Source organism: Saccopteryx bilineata, chromosome 8 (genome assembly GCF_036850765.1).
Source record: "Saccopteryx bilineata isolate mSacBil1 chromosome 8, mSacBil1_pri_phased_curated, whole genome shotgun sequence".
In the NCBI taxonomy this organism is placed as follows: domain Eukaryota; kingdom Metazoa; phylum Chordata; class Mammalia; order Chiroptera; family Emballonuridae; genus Saccopteryx; species Saccopteryx bilineata.
This window is the reverse complement of record NC_089497.1, coordinates 30,199,506-30,225,345: the sequence shown is the minus strand read 5'-3', so window position 1 is coordinate 30,225,345 and position 25,840 is coordinate 30,199,506. Positions and strand designations below refer to the sequence as shown.

The 25,840-nt window shown below is 41.6% G+C and overlaps 1 protein-coding gene and 1 non-coding gene across 2 annotated transcripts in view; one reads left to right on the top strand and one right to left on the bottom strand.

The window, feature by feature from the left end:
- LOC136311654 (protein diaphanous homolog 1-like) overlaps positions 1-25,840 on the bottom strand; it is a 107,723-nt gene that overhangs the window by 26,108 nt on the left and 55,775 nt on the right. The gene's annotated exons all lie outside the window — the stretch shown is intronic.
- Positions 12,301-12,405, top strand: LOC136312351 (U6 spliceosomal RNA). Its single transcript, XR_010726948.1, has one exon. It is a non-coding gene; the product is annotated as a U6 spliceosomal RNA (small nuclear RNA).

The window sequence follows — 25,840 nt, the reverse complement described above, 5'->3', positions numbered from 1 at the left end:
AACACCTTTGGGTTCAAGCCAGCGACCATGGGGTCATGTCCATGATCCCATGCTCAAGCCAGTGACCCTGTGCTTAAGCCAGTGAGCCTGCACTCAAGCTGGATGAGCCCATGCTCAAGCCAGTGACCTCGGGGTTTTGAACCTGGGTCTTTTCCTTGTCCCAGTCTGACGCTCTATGCACTGCACCACCCCTTGGTCAGGCTCATGTTCTCTCCTCTTAATTGTTTTGCTTACTGAGGAATGCACGGCTGAGTGGAAGAACAAATGAATGCTTCCCTTCCCCTGCCCCTCTCTTCTCCTTCCTCTTTGTTTCTCTAAAAATCAATAGAAACGAAGCCCTGGCCGGATACCTTGGCTGGAGCCTCGTCCCACAGCGCAGAGGTTGTGGTTCCATTCCCGGGTCAGGGCACATGCCGGAGCAGTTTGCTGCTCCTGCCTCTCTCTCTCAATAAGTAAATAAATACATCGTTTTGCTCATTCCTCTTTCACTTCTTTCACTTTTCCTGTGTGTCCACTCTGTATCCTGTTCTGCGTTCTATGGTGTCTATTTCCCTCATAACTGCTCCTCATAACTCACTCTTTATTTACAAAATGAGTTCATTTGCAATTTAATTTTTATTGCCAAATAATTGTCTATTCCTTTTAATTTTTTCCTAAATTTTACTGGTCACCACTTCACACCCTCCTACTGACTGGGCGTCACTTTCCCTCTGTTGGCCGTGTCTCCCCTGAGCTCTTGTATTTAGTTTTTTATTTTCTGTCTTCCTGACTGCAGTTACATCATCATTTTATTCCCCTTTATTCATGTTGGAATGTTGGGTTGCGGTTTTTCTCTGCTTTGAAGCGACATTTTTCTAGTGAGTGTCTTAGTCTATGGGGAAGTTTTGTTTCCCTCTGGCTGTGCCTGTGTGTGTGTGTGTGTGTGTGTGTGTGTGTGTATGTATATATGTATATGTATATGTATATGTATATATTTTTTTGGGGGGGGGCTAATCCCTTCACCTTCTTTCATCCAGTCCCTCACCCCCAGCCTCCTGACAGCTGTCAGTCTGTTCTCTGTATCTATGAATCTTTTCTATTTTGCTTGTTAGTTCACTTTGTTCATTAGATTCCACATATGAGTAGGACCATATGGCACTTGCCTTTCTCTGCCTGGCTTATTCCACTTAGCATAACGCTCTCCAGGTCCCTCCACGCTGTCGCACAAGGTAAGATTTCCTTCTTTTCTACAGCCGCATAGTATTCTTTGGCTGTCGTAGCTACAGGATTACTTTGCCGACCGTATTTGAATGTGTTAGATTTTTCTCAACTAGAAGGAGAATAATTTTTTTATTTTATACATATGCCAACGAGCAAGATCTCAAATGCACCAGAAAGAGGATATTTTAAAAGGAAGGAAGGGGCAGGTCCCCCAGTTTCTCACCTCAAGAGCTTCCTCTTCTATTGCTATAATAGATGTCACTTCTGATACCAAACCTCACCTACATTTCAGATCTTAACTTAGTTCGCGAAGGTTCCTGTCATCAGTTCTGAACCTTTGTGGTCTTTTCACAACCCTTTGTGAAGTAGCCACCTTCCCTAAGGGATCCCGCTCCTAATTTCCACTTCTAACTCTCTTCGCTTTTGGAAGTACTTCTTTTTCCTTCACTCTGCTTCCTCTGTGTGATTTCTCACCGAACTACATTCTAAACCTGTCTGCCAACTTTCCGTTGACACCTGCTGTCTTTGATGACAGCAGCTCTCACTAATAAGGGGGTCCCATCACTCTGTGATTGCTGGCTACTGATTCCTGATATCCAGCTCTGTTAAGACTCTTCTGCACACCTGCTCTTTTCAGAACCACCCACAGCGTTGTCGTGGCTTCTTGAACTAAAACTGCAAACTTCAGATGCCAAGAACAGTTATCATCCAAGGGTACACAAAGAAAAAGAGTGAAGGGACAAGAACCCAGCACTAATAGAGATTATAAAGCTGAATGTTTACTTCCTAAATGTGACAATATCTTTTTAGGGTTCACAAGGGTAGTTTTCAGAGAAATGTATGGGTTAGCAGAAAACCCCAAATGTATCTATTATTAGACTCGTATATGTTTTTGCTACATTGATACTTTTTTTTTTTTGTATTTTTCGGAAGTGGAAGCAGGGAGGCCGACAGACAGACTCCCGCATGCGCCTGACTGGGATCCACCTGGCATGCCCACCAGGGGGCGATGCTCTTCCCATGTGGGGCGTTGCTCAGCTGCAACCGGAACCATTCCAGCACCTGAGGTGGAGGCCATGAAGCCATCCTCTGCACCCGGGCCATCTTTGCTCCAATGGAGCCTTGGCTGCGGGAGGGGAAGAGAGAGACAGAAAGGAAAGAGAGAGAGAGAAAGAGTGGAGAAGCAGATGGGAGCTTCTCCTGTGTGCCCTAGCCGGGGATCGAACCCGGGGCTTCCACATGCTGGGGCTGATGCTCTACTGCTGAGGCAGCCAGCCAGGGCCGGATTGATACCTTGTACATATACAAGTTTATTTGGATCACAAGACTATTTGTAGACAAATAGACTCTCAGTCTACTCTTCTTAACAATTTGTGTAGCCTTAACCTAGAAATCTATTAGTTTTCTAAGGCACTGCAACAAATTAATACAAACTAGGTGGCTTAAAACAACAGAAGTTATTTTCTCACATTTCTGTAAGCCAAAGGTCTAAAATCAAGGAGTTGTCAGGGTTACTTCTTCCTGAAGGCTCTGAGGGAAATATCATTTCATGCCGGTTGCTTAGCCACTTAGCTTCTGGTGGTTACAGTAATTCTTGGCATTCCTTCCTTGTCTTGTTGAAGCATCACTTCAATTTCTGCTCCCATCTTCACACTCCTGTCTCCCTGGGTTTCTCTTCTTCTATCCCTTAGAGCAGTGGTCCCCAACCTTTTTTGGGCCACGGACCGGTTTAATGTCAGAAAATATTTTCATGGACTGGCCTTTAGGGTGGAATGGATGAATGTATCACGTGACCGAGACAAGCGTCAAGAGTGAGTCTTAGACGGATGTAACAGAGGAAATCTGGTCATTTTTAAAAAATAAAACATCGTTCAGACTTAAATATAAATAAAACAGAAATAATGTAAATTATTCTTTCTCTGCGGTCCGGTACCGGTCTGCAGCCCGGGGGTTGGGGACCACTTCCTTAGAGTTGCCACTGGATTTAGGGCGTACCCTAATCTGGTGTGATTTCATCTCAATCCTTACCCTAATTACATCTGCAAAGATTTATTTCACATAAGATCATATTTTGAGGTTCTGGACAGACATGAGTTTGGTGTTTTTTTGTTGGTTTTTTTTGTGACAGACAGAAACAAAGGAAAGAAAGAGGGACAGATAGGGACAGACAGACAGGAAGGGAGAGAGATGAGTAACATCAATTCTTCGTTGGGACACCTTAGTTGTTCATTGATTGTTTTCTCATATGTGCCTTGCCCAGGGGGCTACAGCAGACTGAGTGACTCCTTGCTCAAGCCAGCAACCTTGGGTTCAAGCTGGTGAGCATTGCTTAAACCAGATGAGCCTGCGCTCTTGAGGTCTTGAACCTGGGTCTTCCACGTGCCAGTACGACGCTCTATCCCCTGTGCCATTGCCTGGTCAGGCCAGACATGAATTTTTGGTAGACACTATTACAACCTACTACAGCATCAGTAATGCCTCTTTGATACTAAGACCCCAGCAGCTCCACTTACCTTCCCTAAATTGGTATGTTTTATGTTTATCAAACACTTGCTTTGTGGCCGGCTCTATTCTAATTATTTCACAGATACTAACTCATTTCATGGTTGTAATGAATTGGCATGTATTCTGCTGAGGCATCTCTCTGATCTGTGCAGCCTGACAGCCCTTCCCTCAGCAGTTGGTCTATTGCTCTGTGCTGATTACGTAAGAAGCATCCAAACCTGTAGCGATTTTTTAGGGGTGCAGTTGAACTAAACTGATAACCAGTGCCGTGAAGGAAGATCTCAAGTGCTTCAAAGAATGGCTGTTTTGCAGTTTCTTTCGTACATTTAGAATTGAGGGGGATAAATAAAAAAGATTACATGACTGGGGGAAATTACAGGATAGTTAACAAGATTATGTGCAGGCTTAAAGGTGGTTACTTCTAAGATGGGTCCAGAAAAGGAGGTTTACTCTGGCATTTCAAAGGTGTGTTGTTAACCTAGATGCACAAGAGCAATGGCCAGGGCTAACTTAAGGCAAAGAAACTTTTATAGGCCTTGGGCACGACTTCCCCTCATGACCTGCCCACTTAGGAATTTGGGGTCAGGTCATCTTGTGAAGTTAAACTTTTAGTCAGATTTATTACAGAGCTCCCTCCTCTGTCCACAGTGCTCTGTGCATGGCGACCTTGATAAAGAATGACATGAGACCCAGCTGCCGCTGACTGAGGCCAACAGCCCATGTGGTCTCTCACTTAAAAGTAAAATGTCACCTCCTGGAAAGAGAGACCTAAGAGATTCAGATAACTGACAGATAAGATTTGAGATTTCTTGTACAAGTGTCTTCTTGGAAAATGAGCAGCAAGAAAGCTCCCTAAGGAAAGAAAGAAGGGACAATAATAGAGACAAACAAGTAGCCACAGCAGAAAGCAGAACTGGCTCAGCCAGTTTAAGGATGTCCCCTGTGTTTCAGTGACAGGAGGATAATATCCAAACCATGTGCCCCACCAGGTTTTTCCAGATCGCCACCTTTTCCTCTTCTCTGCTTAGGACCAGAGAGACAGACAACTCCTAACTGATGTGATAAGTTGGATTGCATATTTTTAAATGTTTTGTTTTAAAGCACCATGAGGATCTATGACACAGTAAGCTGAGAGCCAGATAAAAACCAAATAAGAATCCAGCAAATGAATCTTACTTCCTTTTAGTGGAGTAACCAGAGTGTTTGTGTAAGATTTGGAGCATTTAGAACTGATATTTATTGGTGCCCAAGTTTTAATGCTATTTCTTCAGCATGTTTGTAATAAGCTGAAGTCTCTGTTCTATGTGCATTCCATTAAGTCTTATGGTGCTCTGTCAGAAAGATCATTTGACAACAGATTACAAAGGTGAATGTCACAGAACAGTAAAAGGATAAAAATGATACATGTCATAGACTCAAACTACTTATGAAACCAGAAAAATCAGCATTTGTGCTGCTGTCACCACTCAGCCAAACAAGCAGAGAAAGGATTGACTCTTCACGGGCACTTAGTTCAGATGGCCGATGATCTAAGAAGATGGCAGGCTATGTGCTCTGAAAACCATCTTAAAATCTCATTTCAAACCAACTTCTTTCATAAGGAGAAGGACAGAATGGTAAGGGGTTTGGAATTCAGGGAAAAGTTAATTGGATAAGATTTGCATTCCAGACATTTTCCTAGTATTGCTAGTAATTCTTTATTTCTGTCATGGTCAGTGGGCATTCCTTACCTAAAGTGGAACACAAAGACTTTGCCTACAGGCCCCTGGGGAACAAAGAGTGGATTGCTTACAGCCCTCAAAGTCAGGGAGGCCTGTTCATGTATCTCAGCTCCTGGAACAAACCTTTTTACTGGTATTCATCATTATGCTTATTAATTACAACTAAAAGCTACTATTAGTAAAGCTAAAATCTTAACTCTTGAATTCCTTCTTTTACAATTGGAAAGGATTTTGGCCACAATGGGAAGAACTGAAAGCTGAAATAAGTTATGATTCCTTCTGGTCCAAAAATGAAGAATTGAAAAACTACAACAGCTCGATCCAGGTAAGACAACTAATGACGTATACTCTTCAGGAATAAACGTTTGGATCACCCCACAGGTAGAGAACCATGACCATTTGAGGTGCTTGCTAAAGGCAAAGGAAATACAGAATAGGTAGTGGATAAAGGCAGCTGTAAAAGCCAGCTCAACCACATGTCCAGTCAAAAATACAAGGGTCACGAGTATTTCTCCTTCTTATTAAGCAGTATTAACAAAGAATATTTCTTTCTTACTATTTTATTATGAATATATTTGTGTACAGATACGTGTATATGTACACATATATATTTAATTTTTTCTCTTATTCCCTTATATAACATAAGATGTATTGACTTTATATCAATTTTTGTTGATATACCTAAGTATTAATTTCACATAATAGTATTTAAGTTACAGGATTTTGAGGAAAAGAATAAATATCGCCTGACCAGGCAGTTACATGTGAATAGAGCATCGGACTGGGATGAAGAGGACCCAGGCTCAAAACCCTAAGGTTGCCCGCTTGAGCATGGGCTCATCTGGTTTGAGCATAGGTTCACCAGCTTGAGTGCAAGGTTGCTGGCTTGAGCTTGGGATCATAGACATGACCCCATGGTTGCTGGCTTGAACCCAAATGTTGCTGGCTTGAAGCCCAAGGTCTCCGGCTTGAGCCCAAGGTTGCTGGCTTGAGCAAGGGGTCACTCACTCTGCTGTAGCCCCCTGGTCAAGACACATATGAGAAGGCAATTAATGAACAACTAAGGTGCCGCAATGAAGAAGAATTGATGCTTCTCATCTATCTCCTTTCCTGTCTGTCTTTCTCTATCTGTCCCTCTCTCTGTTTTTGTCACACACACACACAAAAGAATAAGCATTATTCAACAATTTCCTCTTCTGGAGAATGGGTTAGTACATTTTTGGTTGTATGTAAGATAGTTGTATTATGTTAAGTAGAATTATGTTATGTTGTTGTTTTTATTTTGAGGTTAAGTATAATTTAAGGGGATGAATTTACATGCCAAGTTTATAAGGAGTGGATTTGTGATGGTTAATTTTATGTTTCAACTTGACTGGGTCATGTGATTCCCAGATACTTAGATAACATTTTTTCCGGGTGTGTCTGTGAGGGTGTTTCTGGATTAGACTGTATTTAGAATTGGTGGAGTCAATGAAACAGATTGCCCTTCCAATGTGGGTGGGCTTCATCCAACCCGTTGAAGGCCTGAATAACATGAAAGTTTCTATAGTTTTACTGGAGAATCCTGACTGATTCAAAGTATTCCTTTCTTCCCTTCTGTTATTTAATATTCTATATAGTTACTTCACATAATACCTCATCACATAAATTGGCATAATCCATCAGTACCAGATTGAAATAAAATTAGTTCACATCGAAAGTTTTATTTAGCTTTTGAGTTGGAACTACAACAACAAAAATAATGGCTAAATCTTTCAAACACTAGCAAGCTTTTGATTTAGTAATCGCACTACTGGGAATTTAACTTAATCAATATAAGCTGTACGTACATACCTTTGTAAAGCAGTAGCATTTGTAAGAGCAAAGCCCTGGAAACAATCCAGCTGTGTGATAGCTACACTGGCTGATTGAGCAATGACAAGTAATGAGGAAGAATCTGTGCGCCATTAAAAACACAAACACATGACTGGAGAAAGGTAAATTCAAAACTACCTTAAGTAGAAACTCATTTTGACTAGATTAAGTCAATGCATGCTTGTATTGTAACTGAAGAAGCTATGCAGAGATATAAAGAACTTCAGTCAAGTATGCTTTTATTTTGAAGTTTAGGGAGATTTAATTTACATAAGACATTTGCTTCAAGTGTAGAATTCAATGGTTTTAAGTACATTCGCAGAGGGCTTATTTTCTATAATTACTAAAACTTTTCCATTCTTTTTTAAAGGTGAGGCAGGAGATCAGTAGATCTAATTGCTTGAAACAAAGAAAGAGGAGTAACATTTTAATTTGTGTAAGAACTATTGAAAAATTGTTGCTACTATACCCACGCAACAAATATAATTTTTGCCTAAGATCCAAATATTTATAGATATATAGGCTGTCCAACAATAGTCTTTAAAAATCCAAATTCATTGCTGGCAGTAAATTACCTCTTGATTTCCCAGCTCATATAAGGTTCTCATTTCTCTACCAACAGGTCCTAGAAAATTTAAATCCACCATTTCTAATGTCAGCTTCAAGGCCCCACAGACTCTAGTGCATCATGCTTTGGTAAGAAGGAGGGAATAGCATTGGCTTTGTTCTTAAGAATAAATGAGGAATAATGGTAAACACAAAACTTTTGGGTTTAGACTTGACTCTGAATCCCAGCTCTGCTATTTATTGGCTACTCTGAGACTTACTTGCCCCGGTTACCTTCTACCTGTGTGCACATGCACGTCTACGGAGCTGTTCTGCATCTACAGCACCTCCACCAATAATTTCCTCTAATGCTGATGACCTGCCCCACCGAAGTACCACCACCATCCCAGGCACATGGCTCTGCTTTTCCCCAACCATAGCTTTTGGGAAGAATGATCCTGTTTCTTAGAAAAATAACCAGCGACACCAGCCTGTGACTATAGGATGAAGTTAAACTTCTGCTTTAGCAGGAGTGCCACCAACCCATTTGAAATTTTCATACTCATACCTGTACATGACTGTTTCAACTGTGTCCCAAACATTTTTGAGATGTTACCAAGGTGCCGCCCAAAGTATTTTGGTTATTAATCCTTCAGGTTCTTTTGACAGAATTCCTATAACTGGGTGTGTGTGCACATGTTTCTTAGATGTGGGCTCAGAAACATTTTTTTCTGTTCTTAAGAGGATTGGCAAGGTTTTGGATATTAAGCTTCACTTTTTCTAGAAAACAAGTTAAAGGCTGTGTCAGAATGGCTATCGTCAATAAATCAACAAACAAGTGCTGGCGAGGATGTGGAGAAAAAGGAACCCTCACGCGCTGTTGGTGGGAATGCAGACTGGTACAGCCACTGTGGGAAACAGTATGGAGATTCCTCAAAAAATAAAAAATAAAACTGTTGTATGACCCAGCCATTCCACCTCTAGGAATACATCCAAAGAAGCTGAAAACAATAACTTGAAAGAATACACGTACCCCTATGTTCACTGCAGTGTTATTTACAATAGCCAAGGTATAGATACAACCCAAGTGCCCATCAATAGATGAGCAGATAAAAATGTTGTGGTACATTTATACAATGGAATATTACCCAGCTATAAAACAGAATGAAATCTTATTGTTTGGGGCATCATGAATGGACCTATTATGCTAAGTGAAATAAGTCAGAGAAAGACAAAAACTGCAATTTTCACTTATATGTGGAATCTAAATAACAAAATAAGTGAACAAACAAAATAGAACCAGACTCAGATACAGAGAATGGACTGATGGTTGCGGAGGGGAGGAGGAAGATAGACTGGATAGCAAAGGTGAAGGGGTTAGGAAGTACATGTTGGTAGTTACGTTGGCAGCCACAGAATGAACACAGCACCAGGTATTAGATTTGTGTGGTCAGACCAGACCTCGGTTCAGCACCTGGGTACTTGAATTCTGTCTAGGAAAGACTCAAAATGCAAGAGAGGTTTATTTAGAAAGTCACAGAGGTAGAAGAAGTGGACTCAGGAAATAAGTTACAGAGGCAAAAGAAGGGTTTTTAGAGTTTAGGAGGAAGGGAGAAACAATCCTGGTGGGGGAGGGGAGAGTAAGGGGAGGTGAGGAAAGTCTAGGCGTGCTCCTTGGAAGAGGAGTGCCCTGGGTCCTTTGTCCTAAGGGCTTTTAAGGGTGGAAACTTTAGGGGAGGTCCCAAGGGAGCATCTCAACAGGATAGTCATCAGCTCTCCAGGTGTGTTCTTTCAGGGTCGTGAGCTCCACTGGTTGGTCGGCACCAGGGCAGGGGTTCCATAATCACTACAGCTGGTCTGGAGGTCAGCTGTGGAGTCACTTGTCTGTTTTGCTGCTTTTCTGGGCCTGGAGCTGGCCCATCATCCTTGCCCTGTTGACCTTCCGTACCTGGCCCATCGTTCTTGCTCTGCTCATGTCTGTCTCACTGCCTACCACAGTTACAAAGTAGTCCAGGGAGTGTGTAGTACAGCACAGGAAATACAGTCAGTAATACTGTAATAGCTGTGTATGGTGCCAGGCGGGTGCTGGAAATATTAGAGGGGACACTTTATAAAGCATATGATTGCCTAACCACAACGCTTTACACTTGACATGAAGACAAAATGTTATTAAATGTAAACTGCACTTGAAAAATAAAATATATAAAGTATATAAAAGCTAAAAGAAGAGAGTTAAAGCCTCCGCCCCCCCCCCCAAAAAAAACCCCTAGAATGGAGTCTAGAAGCTGAGCTATCAGAAAAGGTCAAAGTTGGAAGAGAGTGGAGTGACCGGGACTCTGAAGAGGGGGGTCGTGACAAGAATCCCCAAGTGCTGGGGCTGCATGGTCCTCTCCCAGGGGCTACGTGCCTAGTCATGTGGCAGTGAGGTTCCTGACTGTGAAACTGGGTGTGGAATAGACTCTTCAGTTTGGTCAATGAACATTATGACAGCGAGAATAAAACTCAAGCTCATAGTATGTAAGGCCAGGAGCCGCCACTGTGGCCATTCACATGCAGGTTTGCACTGGTTTCGGACAGATGGTAATGAAATAACAGAGCCAAGAACTGGTGGGCCATTAGCTTTAATCCTAGCTTGTACCCGGCAGGCAAGTAAAAACACACACTGGGCTCCAAAACCCACTCATTCAGTGCTAACAAAGCCGCTGACTTTTCTGAGTTTCCTAGAATCAAAGGTTCCTAGCCCACCAGACTTATTCACCTCTGTTCCCCATCTCCTTCCTTCTCCCTGCACAAACTCTGCACAAACTGGCTTCTTCAGCATTCCTCCATCTTGGCTGCCTCTCCTCTCCTCCACATGGCCTTTCTCTGCTCTCCTCTAGCATGAGCTCCTCCTCACTCTTATCTCAATGTGATTTCTCTTCCTTTTAAAACCTTTTGGCGCGAAAGCCCTCCCCCAACACACGTTAATACAATCATGCCCATCCCAAGCAATCACCTGGGCTACGGGCTTCCACGTGAGCAGCGCCATCCTTAACAAAGTGAGCATTAATATATTTTATCTGCCCAACAGAGGTCCATCTCAAATTTCCAGTAAGCTCCAGGATTTCTTATAGAATTCAATATAAAAAGGGGTCCTCCCCTCCATGAATACAGTTAAGTTTTCTGCCAGATAAAAATTGGATTTGCTTTCAGCCTTGATAGATGTATGTGGGGAGAACAGATTGATTTGATGTATAAAAATAAAAATTTTTAAAGCTATGTTATTTTTACTTTGGGTGAATCAGGCTGGTTACTTTCTTACACATATTTCCAGGTTCATTATTGAGAAGTCCTATTAACTTCTCTGTCACCTTGAGAAGTTACATTCTCAAGGGATTATCTGAAAATCAAAGGCAGATTTATATAAGATAAGTATCTTTGTGCGTGTATGTGTTCACATGAATAGATACAGCATCTAGATTATTCAAATAAGATACTATCTGACAAGAAAGTTTGTGAAATCTGAAGCAAACTACAAGAGATGATATAAATTGTGTACAAAAGAAGGGCCACAGACTAAACCTGACAAGCTCAGAGGAGGCCTGCCTGGGGGCCTGACAAACTCAGAGACCTAGAGTCGCACACATCTTTTGGATGGTGTGAAACTAAAACTCCCTAACTAAAAGCAAGTAATTTCCTTTTTTCCAGACCCTCAGGGCACAAGCCCCTCATTATTATTATTATTATTATTATTATTATTATGTTAATAGTTCATTGTTAACTATCCTATGCCTACTAATGAAAAAGAAGGGTGTATCTTACTCGTTTTTATGTTTTACCCAATCCCAGAACACACACACACACACACACACACACACACACACACCGCCCACTTTGCTTTCTCCCGCCTCCCTCCCTAATCTATCACCAATAGATTTCAAGTAATCCCCTTTACACCTTCCACTTTGGCTCTAATGTATAATAAAATAAACTGCAAAACTGCCATTATCCGGAGCATTTTCTCAATCCATTGAGATTTTGCTTCGTGGCAACTGTCATCAGTTTGGCTCAAATAAACTCATGAAAATACTCTACAGGCTTAGACAGTTCTTCCATCAACAAAATATAGTGCAGAAAACAAAAGCTTTGGCGACAGAAGAAACAAGCTGTGAGACCTTGGACAACTTGCTTACTCCCTCGGGCTTGGTGTTTTTATTTGTAAAATAAAGATACTGAGAATATTTTCTATCAGGTTATGATGAAGAAAGTGAACACCTACTTAAAGGTACATGCTTGTTTTATCCTCTATCATAACCACAATTAGCTTCTTTTAGTTTTCTTTGTTTCACTTCCGTTTCAGATATTTTCAGTTAGTATACAATTCTAGCACATTATTTATTTATTTGTTTGCTTGTTTGTTTATTTATTAGCTCTGACATCAGATGCCATTTTGATGCTTGTGGTTTACTTGCTTTTGTTGACAAGTCAAGCATCAGTGCTCACCTCAGCAGCACATATACTAAAATTGCAATGATATGGAGATTAGAATGGCCCCTGCTCAAGGATGACAATGCAAATTTGTGAAGTGTTCCATATTTTAAAAAAGAGAGAAATTGAGCATCTTATTGCAGCTATTTTGAAGATCATTGTCGTTTACCTGCCCAACAATCAACCTTTTTAAAAAATTTTATTTATTTATTTATTTATTTATTTATTTATTTAACAGAGACAGAGCAAGAGTCAGAGAGAGAGATAGACAGGGACAGACAGACAGGAAGAAAGAGATGAGAAGCATCAATCATCAGTTTTTCATTGGGGCACTTTAGTTGTTCAATGATTACTTTCTCATATGTGCCTTGACCGTGGGCCTTCAGCAGACTGAGTAACCCCTTGCTCGAGCCAGCAACCTTGGGTCCAAGCTGGTGAGCTTTGCTCAAACCAGATGAGCCTGCGCTCAAGCTGGTGACCTCGGGGTCTCGAATCTGGGTCCTCCACATCCCAGTCCGACGCTCTATCCACTGCGCCACCGCCCGGCCAGCCACAATCAGTCTTTTTTATTGTAATGTGAGTGCCTGACATGAAGGTTTTGATTGCTGAGGCATCCACTTCAAAGACATCTATTCCGAGCGAACACATTGCCAGCTACACAACTAGATGAAGACCCAGGCCACCCCAACCATCAAGTTCCCCTTTTAGGAAGCCCTGGTTGACCTCAGTCACTGGCCTTTTGAGTGATCTTGCTTTTCCCTTCCCACACTTTAATTTCAGCTCTAATGTTTAAATTCACCAATGAAAAGTGAGCCCAGAAAACTTTAGGCACCCCACCTTCAACCCTAATGTGAAGCCAGTAGCTGCGGCCACTATCACAGCTGCCTGGCCCGTGCAGGTTCGCATTAGATTCAGACAGACGGTAATGAAACAACGGAGCCAAGAACTGGTGGGCCATCACCTTTAATCCTAGCTCGCATCTGGTGGGTGAGAAAATACACACACTGGGCTTTAAAACCCACTCATTCAGTGCTCAGAAAGCTACTGACTCATCCGAGTTTCCTAGAATCAAAGACCCCACCAGCCTTATTCACATTTGTTCCCCATCTGCTCTCTGCACAAACTCTGCACAAACTGGCTTCCCCTTCAGCATTCTTCCAGCGTGGCTGCCTCTCCTCTGCAATGCTGATGGCAGGATCTGAGCGAGAGAGGCCCCTGTCTGCCTTATTTTATAGTGTAGAAATTAAAGCCTTTAAGCCGATATATAAAAAAGGAAGTCTCTGATACAAAGCCACTTATCTGAGGCATAAATTGGATTCCTCATAAGAGTATACAACCCCACATCATACAATATTAGTCAAGGGTATGGGGAAAAGCTTAGTTTTGAGAAGATCTTAGTATTAAAAGGATGTTGAAGAGATCTTAGTATTAAAAGGTGGGAAAGGTTTAGTCTTAAAACTAAGCCTTAAGCTAAGAGAGTACCCTGCCAGCTTACAGCCTGTCTCCCACACCCAATGCAAACTATAAGTGAGCAAACATATACATCATATTTACAATACAAACTTTACTTGACCAACACCTAATAAAGGCACGACCCCAGATCCATGTTTTTCCTCTCTCTACTGGTAACTTTGTTGTGTGGCCATAGACATGCCCTGTACCCTCCAGGACCTGTGAGCAATAAACTTTGTCTTTTGCAAGGTCCTGATGGCTGTTGCTAATGTATGTCCTGCAATCATAAGAACCACAAGGGTTGGCTGGGCTACAACATTGGCTCCAGAAGGGGCAATGTCTACGGGGGTTGCCACAAGTACTGCTGGCCCAGGTGAGTGCCCTCAGGCATTCCTAGTAATAGCATCACTAGTGATAGGCTGAGACAGACCCCAGACAATTATACATCTTTCCCCTTTAGCTTGTATTAATATGTTTCTTTTGTCTTTGGTTTATAACAATTTTATTATAATACACTTATATGTTGTGTTCTCTATATTTAATTTGCTCAGAGTTTATGGCTTTCTGAATTTGTGGTTTGATGTTTTATAAAATTAGATCATATTAAACCTAATTTTACCTCTGCTTCATTTTTCTCTCTTTGTTTTGGTAGGATATCATTTGCATATATATTAAATATTTTTACCATTTCTCATGTATCTGTTATGCATCTTCATTTTAACCTGCTTCTATTAAAACTTTTTAATTTTGGTTATTTCTTTTCAGTTCTAGAATTTCTATTTAAAGAATTTTCCAATTTTATGTTATTTTCCATTTTTTTATCTGATTTTTGGAGTATATTAATGTTATTTTAAGGTCTGTATATAATAATTTCAATATTTGGATCTCCAGTGAGGGTATTTCTAATAACCTGTTTTTATTCTTATTTTTCAGTACTGTAGTCTCAACTTCTGGCATACCTAGTAATATTTAATTCATTATGATATATGATAAATTGTATCAATATGATTAATTATAGAGATTATTTTAAGACTCTAGACAGTATTATCTTCTAGAGAGAATTCATTTTTGTTTTGCAATTAGATAAGAGGAAGATTAATTTTAATTCAACCAAAGATTTAGTTGATTTGATGCCAGTCTTCATTATTTTTAAGAACATGTCTAGAGTTACAAGTTAAAACTGGAGTTTTAGCCTGGATTTGTCCTTCCTGGTAGGCCTGAAATGCAAGTTTTGTCCACCAGCACAGTAAGACTGTTGGAAACTCTACTTATCTCCTCAGCCTTTTGGCTTCTACTTACAAACAGAAAAATGCTCTAACCCAGTGGTCCCCAACCTTTTTTGGGCCACGGACCAGTTTAATGTCAGAAAATATTTTCACGGACTGGCCCTTAGGGTGGGATGGATAAATGTATCATGTGACCGAGACAAGCGTCAAGAGTGAGTCTTAGACAGATGTAACAGAGGGAATCTGGTCATTTTTAAAAAATAAAACATCGTTCAGACTTAAATATATAAAACGGAAATAATGTAAGTTATTTATTCTTTCTCTGCAGACCAGTACCAAATGGCCCACGGACCGGAACTGGTCCGCGGCCTGGGGGTTGGGGACCACTGCTCTAAGGGAGAAAATAGAGCCAAATATGGCTCACTTCTCTGAACTTTTACTGTCTTAGCATAAGTTCCTTGGAAAAGACATCCTGAGTTAAAGGCTAATTGCTAATTATTTACTGGAAGTATAATCTGAGATAGCAAAAGTAAAGAAAAAAGATGAAGGGTGTGGGTCAAATAAGTTTGCAAATATGATGTATATGTTTGCTCGCTTATAGTTTGCATTGTGTGTGGGTCACAGGCTGTAAGCAGGCAGCGTCCTTATGGCCTAACACTTAGTTTTAAGACTAAGCCTTTCTCACCCTTTTAATACTAAGATCTTCTCAACACTAAGCTTTTCCCCACACCCTTGACTGTTGCATGATGCGGGATTCCTCTTATTGAGGAATCCCATTTATGCCTCAGATAAGTGGTTTTGTATCAGAGACTTCCTTATTTGTATACTGGCTTAAAGGTCTTGATTTTTACACTATAAGATGGGGCAGACCGGGGGCGCTCTCTCTCTCTTTCAGTTCCTGAAAATTAGCTTTGCAGAGGAGAAGCAGCCAAGATAGTGGAGTACTGAAGAAGAAGCCAGTTTGTGCAGAGAGAAGGAGATGGGGAACAGAGGTGAATAAGGCTGGTGAGGTAGAAACCTTTAATTCTAGGAATACTCGAATAAGTCAGTGGCTTTGGGAGCCCTGTATGGAAAGGGAAGTGTTCTTCTGCTGTGTGTATTTCTCACCCACCAAGTGAGAGCTAGGATTAAAGGTAATGGCCCACCAGTTCTTGGCTCCATTGTTTTATTACTGTCTGTCCTAATCAAACTTGAACCTGCATTGGCCAGGCGGCTGTGATGGTGGCCGCAGCTACTGGCTTTACAGAGGGGGTGTAAAAAGCGAAGCAAACACAAGCTGTGTGTTACTGAAGATGACCACAGCTTTGTAAAGAGACACAGCTCACTGTATAGAAACACCCTGTCTTGAAATAGTCCATGAGAAAAAGAAAGAGAGACCCTGGCAAGGTAGCTCAGTAGATGACATGTCAACCTAGTACACCAAAGGTTGCAGGTCCAACCCCCAGTCAGGGCACATATGAGAAGCAATCAATGAATACACAACCAAATTGAACAACTAAGTGAAACAGTGGGAGGAATGTATGTGATAACTCCCCCCAGTCTTAAATTTTATTGGTCAAAATTTACCTTACAAGACATTAACATCTTTGCACTTCCAGATTTTTAAACTGGGATCTTTAGACCTAGTAGGTTAACAACATCCACATTCTGCAGCATGTTGCTTCATCCAACTCCAGAACTGATATAAATCAGATCTTTGGTGGCTATGGTGGGGCCAGATGCCACAGCCACAGTGGCTCATACTACGTCAGATACAATTGAGTCCAGGCTGGAGATCAGCACTTACCCTGGGGGAGTCTCAGGCAGCCTGCTAAGCTTATTATGAAATGCTGGTGAGTTTGTGTCTATGATAAGTTTGAGGATCTAGGAGACAGGACCTAAAAGATTTGAAGAGGTTCCTAAATTTATCCAGTGCATCTTCTCCCAGAAATCTTGACCCCTCAAAGCCCTTGGTGGCTTTATAGTTCCCTAACATTTTCAAAATGATGGTTTCATGTATTGTCCAGCATTTTTAATTCTCAAGGGAAAGTTTGATCTACAACAAACTACTTCACGTTATTGGAAAAGAAAAAAACAAACTCACTACTGTCTTTTAAAGATTTTATTACAGTAATATAAAATGTTACCCCCCAAGTACCACTGACACCCACACATAGCTAAAAACGAGCTGACTTTAGCTTTGCAGTATAACGGGCAGGACACTAGGTGTCTGGTTTTCACCTGTAGGTATAAACCACCCCTTAGATTGACTTCTGAAATTATTTCGGTCTGTATTTTCTGTAGTCCTCCAGCCCACTGGGAACTACCAGTGTCGCGTGGCAAAAGCCTACTCAAGACACAAACTTATGTCAAGAGGAAGAGAGAGGGAGGCCTGCCAAGGGAGGCAAAGAGGACCTCCTGAATCTTCTCCCTTAGCCTTTATTATCAGAAGTGGAACAGAGCTCACAGGACTACAAGGGAGGCAAAGAGGACCTCCTGAATCTTCTCCCTTAGCCTTTATTATCAGAAGCAGAACAGAGGTCACAGGACTACAAGGGAGGCAAAGAGGACCTCCTGAATCTTCTCCCTTAGCCTTTATTATCAGAAGCAGAACAGAGGTCACAGGACTACAAGGGAGGCAAAGAGGACCTCCTGAATCTTCTCCCTTAGCCTTTATTATCAGAAGCAGAACAGAGGTAACAGGACTACAAGGAAGGGAGATCAGGTGACAAGGGGAAGATGATTAATGGCTGTATTGCTGACCTGAAGAAAGGGTTAATTTGGTCAGAACATTCTTTTTCTTTTGCTAATAAACTAGCACAAAGGAAGGGGCTAGCCAGAAACTCAATTTTCTAAAGCCTGTCCACATGCATTCCTTTGTGTCTGCACAAAGCTCACCCACTCACACGTTTTTGGTGTTTGCATCCAAGAGACATTCACTCAGGGCTTTTAACTAAAATTCCCCAGTTCAAGTCATAGAGGGCTCAAGGTTAAATAGATGATTCCTTACAATTTCAACATCTAGTAGTCCCTGATTTGATCAGATTAATCACTGGTTATATTACTCATCTAATGGAAATTCCCATCCTGACTAAAGCATTAAAGTGTTAATCATGGGTGGGGCCATATAAGAAGTGCACACAATTTACCAATTGCATCGTTCCCAAGACAGGATTTGTTACCGGAGTACTATGTGTTTAATGGTAGAAAACTCAGACTGATCATTATCTCCCTGTTGGGCAGATAAAATATATTATGCTCACTTTGTTAAAGATGGCGTTGCCCACGTGGAAGCCCCTCGCCCAGGTGATAATTAGTTACTCTTCTTCTTGGGATGGGCGTGATTATATTAATGTGTGTTGGGGGCAGGCTGTGGGCAGCCAGGATCCTCATAGCCTGGGGTTTGGTTTTAGGACTAAGCCTTTCCCACCCTTTTTGATGTAGGGTGATGCACTCTCATGAGGAATCCCATCATGCTTCAGATAAGTGACTTTGTATTAGAAAAATTTCTATTTTGTATGTTGGATTAAAGGTTTTGATTTCTGCACTATAAAGTGGGGCAGACCGGGAGCTTGCTCTCTCAGTTCCTGAGATTAGCATTAGAGAGGACAGCAGAGGAAGGACACATAGAGGAGGCCTGGAGAAGTAGCCAAGATGGTGGAGTGCTAAAGGAGAAGCCAGTTAGTGCAGAGTTTGTGCAGAGAGAAGGAGATGGGGAACAGAGGTGAATAAGGCTGGTGAGCTAGAATCTTTGATTCTAGGAAACTTGGATAAGTCAGTAGCTTTGTAAGCACTGAATGAGTGGGTTTTGGAGCCTAGTGTGTGTGTTTTTACTTGCCTGCCGGGTGCAAGCTAGGATTAAAGATAATGGCCCACCAGTTTGTGGCTTCGTTGTTTCATTATCATCTGTCCGAATCTAATGTGAACCTGCATGGGCCAGGCTGCTGTGATGGTGGTCGTGCTTACTGGCTTTACAAATATACAAACAAGGAAGTCTCTGATACAAAGTCACTTATCTGAGGCATCAATAGGATTCCTCATAAGAGTGCACCACCCCCTATCATGCAACAGTCAAGGGTGTAGGGAAAAGCTTAGTCTTAAAACTAAGCCTTAGGCTACAAGGACCCTGCCTGCTTACAGTCTGTCCCCCACACCCAAGGCAAACTATTAGCAAGCAAACATACATATCATATTTACTAACTTATTTGACCAACAATAAAGTAAAACAATGTGTGTGCAGTATGATCTCAATATGATATATATATCTATAAAACATAGGAATGTAAAAATAAAACAAAAAAAACCATAGGAATGTGTGAGGATATATACTATAATGGAATCTTGGAATTATCAGTGCATGCTAACTTCCTGCACTCATTTGTATTTTCATAATTTTATTTAATGGAAACATAATTTTAAAAAGTCTTCTTTAAGAACTGTTTTATAAGATGTGTTCCTGCAGGTACTGAAGTGAGTTAATAAGCATGAAAAGTATTGAACAGGATCTGGCACATAGTCTGTTTGCGAAAAAAAACATGGTAGCTATTACATTTATTACAAAGAAAATTAAATCATGTTTTTCATGAATTGCAAATGTAAAATATCTGTATTTAAAGGCATGTCTTAAAGAATATACAAATTTACAAAAACACCATATAATCTACTAAGAATGACTCCCTCCTTTTTATTTTTTTTTTATTTTATTTTTTTTCTGAAGCCAGAAACAGGGAGAGACAGACTCCCGCATGCGCCTGACTGGGATCTACCCGGCACGCCCACCAGGGGACGATGCTCTGCCCCTCCGGGGCGTCGCTTTGTTGCGACCAGAGCCACTCTAGCGCCTGGGGCAGAGGCCGAGGAGCCATCCACAGCGCCTGGGCCATCTTTGCTCTAGTGGATCCTTGGCTGTGGGAGGGGAAGAGAGACAGAGAGGAAGGAGAGGGGGAGGGGTGGAGAAGCAGATGGGCACTTCTCCTATGTGCCCTGGCCGGGAATTGAACCCGGGACTTCTGCACACCAGGCCGACGCTCTACCACTGAGCCAACCGGCCAGGGCTGCCTGCCTCCTTTTTAAAGTAAAGTATAATAGCAACGGGGGAAATCCATGCTAACTATGAGGCAGTGGAATATGAGAGATCTGAAATCTCCCTTCACCTGTGAATTCTGCCCCCAGTTGGTGATGGTTATATCCTCTAGGCAGAAAAGAATGAAAAAATATTTGGGGAGGAAAAAAATGAGCAGAGGAAGAGTAGAGGAGGGAAAAGAAAGCCAGAATGTAAAAGAGAGAAAAAAAGTTAGAGGGGACATAAAAATTAATTGGAGAAAAGAGAAAAGGGCAAGATAAAATGAAAGTGACAATTAGAAGAGTGGCATCTGTAAGGGACAATTAATGTTACTTACATGGGCCAAGCATTCTTTTTTATTTTTTTCAGAGACAGAGAGAGGGATAGATAGGGACAGACAGACAGGAACAGAGAGATGAGAAGCATCAATCATCAGTTTTTCGTTGCAACACCTTAGTTGTTCATTGATTGTTTTCTCATATGTGCCTTGACCGTGGGCCTTCAGCAGACTGAGTGACCCCTTGCTCGAGCCAGCGACCTTGGGTCCAAGCTGGTGAGCTTTGCTCAAACAAGATGAGCCCGTGCTCAAGCTGGCGACCTCGGGGTCTTGAACCTGGGTCCTCCACATCCCAGTCCAACGCTTTATCCACTGTGCCACTGCCTGATCAGGTGGGCCAAGCACTCTGTAAAATATTTTACCATAAACACTTCTGTCTGATATGTCTGATTTAATTTTTAGAACAACTTTCTAAAATTGGTGTTTTATTGTTCTATTTTTTAATTTTTATTTTACTTTTTTAGCGAGCGCGAGAGAGAAACAGGAAGGGAGAAAGATGAAAAGCATTAACTCATGGTTGTCTCACTTTAGCTGTTCATTGATTGCTTTTCATACACGCCTTGGCCAGGGGGCTCCAGCTGAGCCGCTGTCCCCTTGTTCAAGGCAGTGACCTCTGGCTCAAGCTGGCAATCCTGCATGCAAGCCTGATGAGCTCACCTCAGCCGGTAACCCCAGGGCTTTGAACCTGGGACCTCAGCGTCTCACATCAATGCGCTATCCACTGTGCCACCACCGGTCTGGCTACTGTCCCTCTTTAACAAAAAAGAAATCTAAGGTTTTCAGGGATTAAGTGATTCTCTCCAGATCACGTGTTGCTTCTCCTTAATGAGATATATCCTGGAAAGCTCAGTTCTCCTTGAGCCTCACTTTGGCCTGATTTGTCTTCTAGGGGATGTGATGTTAGATCTTCCCAGATTATAAAACAAATGAACAAATTATCTGCCCCTCGTCTTATTTCCTTTATATACTCATTATTTTCTATTTTTCTGTGAAGCAAACAGGTTTAATAAGGCTCAGAATAATAATATAAAGAAAATATTGGGGTCCAACATTAATACTATGTCCATGCTTTCCAAACTAAAAGTTAAATTATTTCAAGATATTTTATTGCAAATTTGTTACATATAAAATTTTACTGAAGAGATCCAAGATGGTGGAAGTTATACTCACCTCCTCCCAGAAACAAATGGGAATTAAAACTCAGTTATAGATCATTCTGAACAACCAACTGAAGACTAGCTAAGGACTTAAAGAAGAAGCCACACTGAGACTAGTAGGAAGTGCAGAGATGTGGGGCCAATGCTCAAAACAACCGAGCTATCCTCAGTGCCTGAGGCCAATGCTCGAACCAATCAAGCCATTGGCTGCTAGATGGGAAGAGAGAGGAAACAGGGAGAGGGAGGGGAGGAGAAACAGATGGTCACTTCCCACGTGTGCCCTGACCAGAGATCAAACCCAGGACATCTGCATGCTGGGCCAATGCTCTATCTACTGGGTGAATCATCCAGGGTCACACATTTCTCATAGCAATATTTTTTTCTGATATATCTTCTCAGGCATGGGAAACAAAATTAAAAAAATAAATGAGACTACATCAGACTAAAATGTTTTTGCACAGCAAAGAAAACCATCCACAAAACGAAGACAACCTGAATGGGAGAACATATTTGCTGATAGTATATCTGATAAGGGGTTAATATAAAAATTTATAAAGAACTTATAAAACTCTGTTGGGGGAGGGGAGGGGCACAAAGAAAACCAGTTAGAAGGTGACGGAAGACAATTGGATTTTGGTTGATGGGAATGCAGCATAATCAAATGTCAGAATAACCTAGAGATGTTTTCTCTGAACATATGTACCCTGATTTATCAATGTCACCCCATTAAAGTTAAAAATAAAGAACTTAAAAACTCAAAACCAAAACAACAAATAATCTGATTAAACAATGGGCAAAGAATCTGAATAGACACTTTCAAAGAGGACATAAAGATGGTCAATAGATATATGAAAAGATGCTTAGCATCATTAATCATCAGAGAAATGCAAATTAAAACCACAATGAGATATCACATCACACCTTTCAGAATGGTTATCATCATTAAATCAACAAACAACAAGTGTTGGCAAGGATTTACAGAAAACCTTTGTGTACTATTGATGTGAATGCAGACTTGTGTAGCCATGTGTAAAGCAGTATGGAATTACCACAAAAATTAAAAATGGAAACCCCTTATGACCCAGTGATTCCAGTTCTGGGAATATATCTGAAACATGCACCCTATGTTTATCACAGTGTTATTTACAGCAGTCAAGATTTGGAAGCAACCCAAGTGTCCATCAATAGATGAGTGGATAAAAAAGATATGGTACATACAAAATGGAATACTATACAGTTGTAAAAAAGAAGAAAACCTTATCTCTTGGGACAACATGGATGGACCTGGACAGCATTATGCTAAGTGAAATAAGCCAGTCAGAGGAGGACAAGCACCATATGATTGCACTCATATGTGGAATCTAATGAAGAAAATAAACTAATAAACAAAATAGAAACAGGCTCATAGACAGAGAATAGACTGACGGCTATCAGAGGGGAGGGGGCTTGTAGGATTGGGTGAAAAGGTGAAGCAATGAAACAACAATAAAAAAACCCAGAAAAATTTAGACACAGACAACAGCATGTTGATTGCCAGGGGTATGGGGGTGAGGGGAAACGGAGGAGGGGTGGGGTGAGGGGACACGGGGGAGGGGTGGGGTGAGGGGACACGGGGGAGGGGTGGGGTGAGGGGAAACGGGGGAGGGGTGGGGTGAGGGGACACGGGGGAGGGGTGGGGGGAGGGGACACGGAGGAGGGGTGGGGGTGAGGGGACATGGGGGAGGGGTGGGGGGAGGGGACACGGGGGAGGGGTGGGGTGAGGGGACACGGGGGAGGGGTGGGGTGAGAGGACACGGAGGAGGGGTGGGGGTGAGGGGACAGGGAGGAGGGGTGGGGTGAGGGGACATGGAGGAGGGGTGGGGGTGAGGGGACACGGAGGAGAGTATGGGGGTGAGGGGACACGGAGGAGGGGTGGGGGATAAATGGTGATGGAAGGAGACTTGACTAGAACACACAATACACAGATGTTGTGCTATAGGATTGTACACCTGAAACATAGAATTTTATCAACTAATGTTAACCCAATAAATTCAAGTAAAAATAAAACTTAACTACAGTCATAGAAAAAAAATAAAATTTTATTAATGTATATAAACAAAATCACAAAACATTCCTTTGAAAAGCATCAAATAGCCTGACCAGGCGGTGGCTCAGTGGATAGAGCGTCGGACTGGGATGCAGAGGACCCGGGTTCCAGACCCTGAGGTCGCCAGCTTGAGCGCGGGCTCATCTGGTTTGAAGAAAACCCCACCAGCTTGAACCCAAGGTCGCTGGCTTCAGCAAGGGGTTACTGGGTCTGCTGAAGACCCGCGGTCAAGGCACATATGAGAAAGCAATCAATGAACAACTAAGGTGTTGCAATGTGCAACAAAAAACTAATGATTGATGCTTCTCATCTCTCTCCGTTCCTGTCTATCCCTCTCTCTGTCTCTGTAAATAAATAAATAAATAAATAAATAAATAAATAAATAAATAAAAAAAGAAAAGCATCAAATTAAAATTTGTTTGGCCCCAGAATCTTAATACTATCATATAAATAGCTGACATCTGTGTTTCCCCTCATTTAATGAGATATTTTTTCCCAAAAATGCTAAACCGAAAAAGTGGCTGCTGTGCAATGTTTTCTTGCCACATTATTTGGTTAAAACATTTCTGGGGTGGTGGTCAGAGAGGCTGGGTTACAGCCCCTGTTCCATCAGCTGAACAGTCTGACCCCCCAGACACTCCCCCTCCCTGCCTAACTTCTTTGGGTCTTAGTTTTCAGATCCATAAAATGAGGGTTTGGATCTGTATGAAATGTTTGCGAAGATCTTAGGACTGTATTGTTTATGAAAAACGTGGCAGGGAGCTATTGTGATATGAATTAGATCGTAAGGAATATTAAAATTAATTATATTTTAAGGTTTCTAAGACTCTGCTAGAAAAAAAAACTCACATGTTAATCATGATTGTTGAGTTTTACTTGGTGACATAAATAACAAGAGACATATTACTGATAGGTGATAACACTGAGCAAAAGAAAACAAAACAGCCACCCACACATGCCAAGTTAGTGAGCGTTCTTCATCTTTATCACGCTGCAATATTTTTGTGTAAGATATGCCACAGCCAACAGTTTGGTCAAAGTCGAGATAGTTGCATGCCTTTTACTGTTTCCCATGGTAGCAACCACTGTGGTGGGACAAAGTTCAAGTATTTCCCAGAGGATCAGGGTGGTATGCAGGGAAGACAAGAAATAATTATTCTGAAGCTCTTGAAAACCATCTTCAGTTAGGGTCAAATCATATGAATAACTTATTATGTTAAGTTTCAATAGCTTACTATTTAAGACACTTTTTTACCAATTTAAAGGTTTGAAAATTTTCTTTTCTTTTCTTTTCTTTTCTTTTTTTAACTCTCTTTAAATGTACAGTTCAGTGGCACTAAGTATATTCTCATTGCTGGAAACCATCCCCACTGTCCATCTCCAGGAAGATGATTGTCTTTATCTTCTTCTTTTTTATTTTATTTATTTATTCAGTTTTAGAGAGAGGAGAGAGAGAGAAGGAAGGAGGAGCAGGAAGCATCAACTTCCATATATGCCTTGACCAGGCAAGCCCAGGGTATTGAACCGGGGACCTCAGCACTCCAGGTCGATGTTTTATCCACTGCGCCACTGCAGGTCAGGCTGAAAAATTTTCAAAAATGGAAAACTTGAGAAAAATGTAGTTAAAATTTAAAATAGCTTTATTTTTCAAATCATTTAGTGTGCATTCAGCTTCAGGTGACAGAATACACTAATCAAAGTGGCTTTTAGGCCCCGGCCGGTTGGCTCAGTAGTAGAACGTAGGCCCAGCATGTGGAAGTTCCAGGTTCGATTCCCAGCCAGGGCACACAGGAGAAGTGCCCATCTGCTTCCCCACCCCTCCTCCCCCTCTCCTTCCTCTCTGTCTCTCTCTTCCCCTCCCACAGCCAAGGCTCCATTGGAGCAAAGTTGGCCCTGGTGCTGAGGATGGCTCCATGGCCTCCACCTCAGGCACTAGAATGGCTCCGATTGCAACGAAGCAACGTCCCAGATGGGCAGAGCATTGTCCCCTGGTGGGCATGCCGGGTGGATCCCGGTAGGGTGCATGTGGGAGTCTGTCTTTCTGCCTCCTCGCTTCTCACTTCAGAAAAATACAAAACAAAACAAAACAAAATAAACCATAGAAAAAGTGGCTTTTATTATTTTTATATTTTTGTTTTGTATTATTTAATTATTATTTAAACAATAGGAGTTTGTTACCTCACACCTAAGAATTCTGGAGGGAACGTTTCCAGGTTTTTAGAGCAGTTCCACAATTCCATCGGGTGCC